Below are 8,028 nucleotides of genomic sequence, written 5' to 3'. Positions count from 1 at the left end.
ACTAACGGAGATCTAAAGCTTGTTCAATCACCACGCATCATGCTCTCGCGATCTACGTTCTATCGGTATTCACACGAATACTTAAACTCAAGGATCGGATGTGTACTAGCACAAAATCATCTTTTTTTACTCTCTCTCTCTCTCCATCTTCTCTCTTGGTGGTTAGGGTTTTAGTAAAAGTCTTATGTTAAAAATTAGCCAAAAGGGATATTATATAGAGAGTAAAAAAATGAATTATAACTCTTAACTAATTAGGAGTTATTATTAATTCAAAATTCATATTTGTATAATAATGAAATCTTACTTAATTATTTAACAACTGAATTTTATAATTAATATTAGTAAATTCGAAAATCATGATTTATCTAATTAATTAAGTCATACTTAATAAATATTATAAATACTTCAAATTATTTTAATTTAATTTAATTTCAATTTAAATTAAATAATCCTTCAAACATTTTTTGTGTATGAACCTATAGGTTATTATTACGTTGGCAACGAATTTTAAATCTAATTTAACTCTGCAAACATTGAGCGGTATCTAGTAATACATCATTGCTACCTAAGTAATAATAATTAAATCGGTGATCGATTAAACCTTTTGTGAATAATGTACAATGTAATATAATCCATTTAACCACATATTTTATATTAAACCAGAGGCATATAATGTGTCATCCTCATCATAGTATAATCCAGATTTTCTTGATCAATACGTAGACTATTAAATCAAATTAACATTTGAGCGTGACCACTCATTTCATAGTCTAACTCACACAAGAGGTCAATAATATCACTCCTAAAATTAGGACGGTTAAATCATTTTTAGATCATTCACATTTCTCATACACTTCTAAAAAAACATCTTAGACATCGGTGATGTTAAAGGTATTTTTTCATAGACATCGTTTTTTACCTGGTGTCTAAAGCATTCTTACACAACGCTTTGGGAAGATTCTAATGTCTTATTTAAGTCAAATATAACATTAGACATCGATTATTTATAAGTAACCGTTGTATAAAATATGTTTCAACATCAGCTTTAGTAATATAATTGATGTTATTTACAGAAATAGACATCAATTTTTAATCTAAAATTGTTGTATTAAACATATTTTAACGTCGAATATTTTAATATATACATATAATACCAAAAAGCTAAGCTAAAAAAATTGAATTACAAAACTCAAACTACTACATCATTAATTAAAAAAATAATACAAAATCAACAAATAAGATTAATTATAAACCAAGTAGTGCTTAGTACATTTTCATGACTAATGTTGTTTATCAATTAACATAAGTTGTTCTCCCCAAACTCAAAATTATCAAACTCTTGTATCGGCATGGTCAAAACTTTCAATTACCCATCCATCAAGTCTGGGCCTGTTATTCCCTCTGGAAAACCTGGAAAGTTCTCTACTTCTATAGTGGTCATCAATTGTCCCTAGAAATGCCGCCTATCTGATATCCTTCAAACACTAGGGGCTTTAAATTTGCTCGAGTTGCATAGATAGCTACAGTATATCCAGCTTAGAAATTATAGTGTACCTGTTGAAAGTCCTCCATGCAAGCAAAATATCTATAATGAAAAAACGTAATGTTGGATGTTGTAAAAATTATAAAACCAAATGATATTTCATTCAATACAAATCTGACTGTCAATAAGTATTGTAAGGGGAAGATAATCAAACAGGTCAGTGAAGTACTAACACACATTTGTATTTCCATACTTCCTTAAGCATTCATCATAAAACCCATAACTGTGGAGTAAGAAATTAGAACATTATTAATTGTGTTTCAAGTTAGTAAAGTATGTTCACACGTGTAGCCCAAAATTAAAAGGGAAGTTTACTTCCCCATGACTTTAATCATGGGTTCAGTCCCCCCCAAAAAAAAATCTCAAGACACAGACACACACACGTCACACGTGACTTTGAAAAATAATAAATAAACAAACAGTAGATAGCGTATAAAACTGTTAGTTTAATTTAATAGTTTTAACCTCATACCAATCATCCAGGACAGTTTGCATGATTTATTTACTCGGGTTTATGCAACTTAAATTTAACTTTACACATTCACCCATCATAAAATTTACAAATGTTGGCATCCTTGATTGCCCAAGTTAGTCATTGCAGTTTTTTATTCAAACTGTATAGCACTATAGCTAAGCTAACAACCTAATCTAAAATTCTAATTTTTATTCAATTCCTTAATGATTTTCTATATAAGCCACTCTTCTGAATTTAAATAAGCTTAAAAATAACATCATGCCATCATCTGACTTCTGAAGTATAGAAAAACAATGAAGCAGAAGAAGGGCACTGTAACTAGATCATGTTTCTTGCCAGAATATGGGAAAATGAAAGAAAGTAAGGTTAACTGTTACACATACAATGAATAAGCTTTAAATCAACGTGTTCATCATTCCAATATATTTGATCTCAGATATTATTATATGTCTCTATCCTAAGTGCAAAAAAAATCTGTGCAAAGTCTAAATTCACAATCTCATAGTTAACTACTTAATTGTTCTTACCCAGTCCTACCATTCTACTGAAACCTGAACCAGAACTATATATAAAGCTACTTGATTCTATAATTATTTCCGGAGTAATACATTCCAAATCTTTCCAGAAATAGTAGATGCCATTTGACCATTAGAATGAAGAAGGTTGATTGTACTAGCCATCTGTTGGTTCTTCTCCATATATTCTTTCTACTACCTTGTGCCTAGGATTTAGCCAACCTTTAGTCCTGGAGGCCATCTATCAAGGCATTAGTTGTCCGAGTCATTCTTGATCTAAACCAACAACCTTGAGGATGCAAGGACATAAACTAATAACTATGTTAAAGCTATTGTTATTGGCATTAGCGTTGGCTAAGGCTAGCATAGAGGATAATTAGACAAAAGAATTCCCCACTCAGACAACATTCATATGGGACAGAAACAATTATCACATTCGAATACCCCAATCACACTCGGACACATCTCATATTATAAAAGAACACAATTTAACGTGAAAGCAGTAATATATTGAAAAGAAAATGCCTTCAGGAAATAAAAGGTTAAGGTTCTTGCTATAAATTTACCTTTATTGAAAAATGAAAAGTACATGTTTCATATCTTTGACGTATTTTATAATGCAAATGCAGTGAGAGAGTTATTTTAGATCATTTAGAATTAAAGTATAAATTATGATCCTTAAACATTGTATCCTCCGCCTTCATGAATTAATTAAAGATTGCAATATAATTGTATAAACAAGAAACAAATTGGAAGAACTGCTTACTTCTTGATCTGAAAATGCCTGAGACAAGACGCGGAGGGGCAAGTCTTGGTTTACCATTCCCATCATGTTTCAAAAAAAAACTAATTGACTACTCAAAAGATGGGCAGAAATCACAAATGAATAATATCAAGGATTATTCAAAAGATGGGCAGCTCGAGAATGTCTTATGCTCTGTCTGGTGGGAAGGATTAACATATATCAAGGATCAAATAACATTTGTGCTACTTTAAAGGTACTCGTTCCTTTCAACCAACAACATTAGCAAATTCTCGTATAAACTTCAAAATGTAGCAACAACAACAACAAGCAACCTACTCGAAACATCAATAAAACCAATTTCACATAAACAATACCACTCCATCTGCCACACAAAATCAAGCACAAATAAACTCATATAAACCAATTAAGATCCACCAAGAACACCACTTAGGCCAAATAACATTCAATCTCAACAAACCCATCTAAATATACACATATATAGACACAAAAAGAGTTATTCAAACCTCAGTTTCAAGCTTCAACAATCTAGCATTCAAACCCATATTTTCCCCTGTATTTTCGACCCGTCCCATATTTTCCAAACCTGCTGAAAAAAGAAAAAAACAAAATTAAAAATCAAACCCAATAATAATTAGGAACTAAATTAAGATGTAGAATAAATAAAATCCAATTGAACAACTAAACCAAGCCAGTTTCTTCACAAATTAGGTTTCTCGAAGCTTGAGTTTGATTAATCGAAGATGTTCTTTAATTTTGGGTTCAATTAGAACCCTAATTAGAAATAATGTGAGATGGTGACAGATAATGTAAGATGGGTAAACAGTAATATATATGGGGAGAGAGAGGAAGATAGAGAGATGTGAGACAGGGGGAGTCTAGAAAGAGACGGGGAGAGAAAGAGGGAGGTGAGAAAAGGGGGGAAAGGAAGAAGTGATTTTGGAAGGGGGAAATAAACCGGGGAAATATATTTGTTGCTAAGGGGGGGAATTTTTGGGAATTGATGGAAAGTAAGCGCGTCTTTTTTAAAAAAAAAAAAATTAATCATATACAACGATTATGATTTTAAACTGATGTCTAAGAAAATTCGACAACAGTTATTTTATAAACTGATGTCTAATTCATATTTTTTATTTTTTAAAAATAATTATAGACAATGGTTATTTTCTCGACCGATGTTAAATATAAGCGGTAACATCGTTTTAAAAATAACCAATGTCTAAAAGAGCTTTTACATCGGTCGTCTGAGCAACCGATGTCTATTAACAGAATTCTAGTTGTAATACGATTCATAATATACCTGAAATATACTTTTATCATTACCCGTCCAAAGGTAACTTTTAATGTAATCAAAGTACATTAATTCTCGTATAAAAATATAATAATTTCAGGTCTAAGGATAATTACATTATTATCACAGTGTGAATTACTTATGACATAATAGACATATAGAGTCTCACATTGGGTTTATCCAGCACCATGTACATTTACATCTGCCTGTGTTTTTGACTTTAGTATCACTATACTTATGATCAATGAGATGTGATCATGGGTCAACAAACACACCAGTCTTGAGGCATTATTATTGTCCCTTAATAATAATACTCGACAAGGGACCTTTAGAAATATTGATATTATCTTTATAATCTCATTTTTAAGTCATGTACTTAGAGATATAGAATTCATATCATATTCCAAGGATATTTATTAATCTAACATTTATATCATAGTAAATTAAGATATAATAAATTATAAAGGGAATAATCGATAGAACATAAACACTAATAATTTAAATATCTTAAACTAAAATATTATAGTGTTGTGTGTAGGGCACAAATGCTAACAATAAGGTAACTATAATTTTTGATATTTATTAGCTCAAAAAATTGAGAATACATAGGTAAAAAATTGAAGAAAAATTTTAGGGAAATATAATACAGTACGTTGATTTTAGGAGAAAGAGGAGAAATTATATTTAAAAAGAAATTTTGGAGAATATCAATATGAAAAGTTGATTTAAAGAGAAAGAAAAAGTTTTAGGAGAATACTAAGATGATAAGTTTATTTCAAAAAAATTAATGGAAGATCTTGTAGAGATTTTAGGAGAATATTAAAAATAATGATAATATATCCATAAGAATATAAGGTAACTATAATTTTTGATATTTATTCACTCAAAAAATTGAGAAAATTAGAAAAATAAAAAGAAACGATTTGAGATGTGCCACACAAACGCCCCGTCTTATCCTTTATATAAGTATATTGATATTAATTGTGATTATCAGGTCATATTAACTCTTTTAAACTAATTACATACATGATATCAAATATTCTAGGATAGTAAATAACAAAGTTCCGAGTACAAATATATATAAAGAAAGTGAAAATATTCTTGTAAGAACAAAAAACTACAATTTTTTTATATCAAAATGAAATCAAAAACATAAGTTTCAAGTGCTCAATGTCGGGTCAATAAAAAAATATAGCATATTTTAGTACTTATATGTTATATAGAATAAATAATTCATTTTTGGTATTTAGTGTGTATGTGTGTATGTATATTATTTGTAAAATTTTAACTATTTATTTATTCCGTATAACTTGGTTTCATGTCGTGTACCTATATCAAAAACTTAAACTCAACACTAATAATATTCGTGTTTTTTCATGTTCGTGTACTTTCGTGTTCGTGTACCAAAATTTTGAATCTAAACATTAATTTCGCATACCAAAATGTCAGTTCTAGTTTAAACTTGTATCAAAAGCCTCCCTGTTGTGCAAGACATGCTTGTACAATAATAAGACTAAGTCACATTGACAGCCCTAAGATTAAGTTGTATGATAATCTAAATCTGTATTTTGTATAGTATTTCTTGAGTCTGTAAAATGGTTAGAAGATTAGACTGGGGGATTTTTCTGTGAACAGATTCAAGCTAAGGAATAAATCTGGAAGAAGATTAACCCATGATCATGCCTTAGATAAAAGATGTAGAAGCTTGGAGTTGAATAAAACTGTTCTATGAAAAAAAATTCTAATTCAAGATATCGACAAGTCACAGATCAAGTTATAATCATTCGAGAAGTCAAGAATGATTTGTAGAGAAGTCCAAAATGGCTTATAGAGAAGTCTCGGAGATATCGACAAGTCAAATGAAGATGTAGAGAACTGGAGACATCAACAAGTCGTTTCTACATGTAAAGAACTCATTGATATCGATAATTCAAATGAAGATGTGAAGGATTGGAGATATCAACAAGTCAATTTCTCATATAGAGATCTCAGAGATATCGATAAGTCAAATTGTATATATAGAGATCTCAGAGATATCGACAAGTTATTTCTACATGTAGAGATCTCAGACATATCAACAAGTCATTTCACATGCAAGGATCTAGAGACCTCGACAAGTCAAATATACCTATAAAGAACTTAGAAATCTCGATAAGTCATTATACTTATCGAGATGTCACTTCTTTATAGAACAAGCTGGAGATCTCGACATACTCCTCAAATTCAGAATACTGATAAGTTCAAGATTCAAGATTATCAGTCAACAAATAATCTATTCACTAGATAGAAAAGTCTAAAAAGTAGATGGAAAAATACAAGATCAAGGGCCAAGATTAACTGGAGAAAAGGTGGTCACAGACCTGCAAGATTCTGCACAAATTTGCTAAACTAGAAATGGAAATAGAAAAAGGTTTCTTTATAAAGTAGTTTAGTACAATTTAATGCAATTCTTGTAAACCTGTGCTGCTAGTCTATAAAGCATGCACGGGACCTTAGTTTACAAGTAACAAACATATCTAGATTTTCTTGTATTCTCTCGAGATAGAAGCTGAGTTCTTAATTTTGTTAAGAACACAGATTTGTAGCAAGGAAATCTTAGTTAATATAAATTAATTGAGTTTTGAAAATATTGTGCTTGTTGATTAATTTTGTAAACATAATATCTCTATAATATCTTAACTACATTGTTCACCTACAATACAAACAATTTTAAAAAGGCTAAAAATCCAAGAAATACATTCACCCCCTGTGTTGCATTCAATATTTAACAAGGGATATCAGAGAAAAATCTAAAAGTAAACATATAAAGATCTTGGAACAATGAGTGCACAAAAGATAAGCAGTATCAAGATACTGGCCTTTGAAAAAATCAACTATACACTATGGAAGAAAAAGATGATATTGTTCATAAGGATGGCCAACCCTATGTACATTCAGATTCTCAAGAATGGCCCTTTTACTCCTATGAAAAGGGCTGATAAGTATACTTATGGAGACATGGTCATACCAGCTCATTTTTCCCCTAAAGACCCCTCAAAATACATAGATACTGAAAAAGAAAAGATTTCTCTGGACAGTGGCCTGCAACTAATATTGATAGAGTCACTTGACAATGTTATGTACAACAATATTGTCAACTGTGACACAACCAAACAGATTTGGGAGAAAATTAAAATTCTGTGTGAGGGTATAGAGGAAGGAAGATCTAATCAAAGGAGAATTATGCTGTCTCAATATGAGGGTTTCATGGCTAGACCTAAGGAAGGGATTACTGAAGTTTTTGAGAGATTTTATATATTGATAAATGACTTGCAACTTCATGATAAATATTATGAAGCTGAGGAGGTAAACCTGAAGTTTTTTCTCACACTTGCCGACTATCTTGAACACAAAATATCAGTTATTAGAGAAGGAAGAGACTTGAGCAGAATGATACTGAAA

General features: G+C 30.4%; 1 long non-coding RNA gene across 2 annotated transcripts; it reads right to left on the bottom strand.

Moving 5' to 3' along the window:
* Nucleotides 1-1,205: 1,205 nt before the first annotated feature.
* Nucleotides 1,206-4,162, bottom strand: LOC141681018 (uncharacterized). 2 transcript variants are annotated; one of them, XR_012558481.1, is made up of 3 exons: nt 3,984-4,162; nt 3,803-3,882; nt 1,206-1,585 (listed from the first exon to the last, which is right to left on the bottom strand). It is a non-coding gene; the product is annotated as an uncharacterized LOC141681018 (long non-coding RNA). The 2 variants fall into 2 exon arrangements; XR_012558479.1 differs by having other exon boundaries at nt 3,803-4,162.
* Between the last annotated feature and the right edge of the window lie 3,866 nt (nt 4,163-8,028).

This window comes from Apium graveolens, chromosome 8, assembly GCF_009905375.1.
Source record: "Apium graveolens cultivar Ventura chromosome 8, ASM990537v1, whole genome shotgun sequence".
In the NCBI taxonomy this organism is placed as follows: domain Eukaryota; kingdom Viridiplantae; phylum Streptophyta; class Magnoliopsida; order Apiales; family Apiaceae; genus Apium; species Apium graveolens.
The sequence above is the reverse complement of the archived record's forward strand: the minus strand, read 5'-3'. Positions and strand labels throughout refer to the sequence as shown.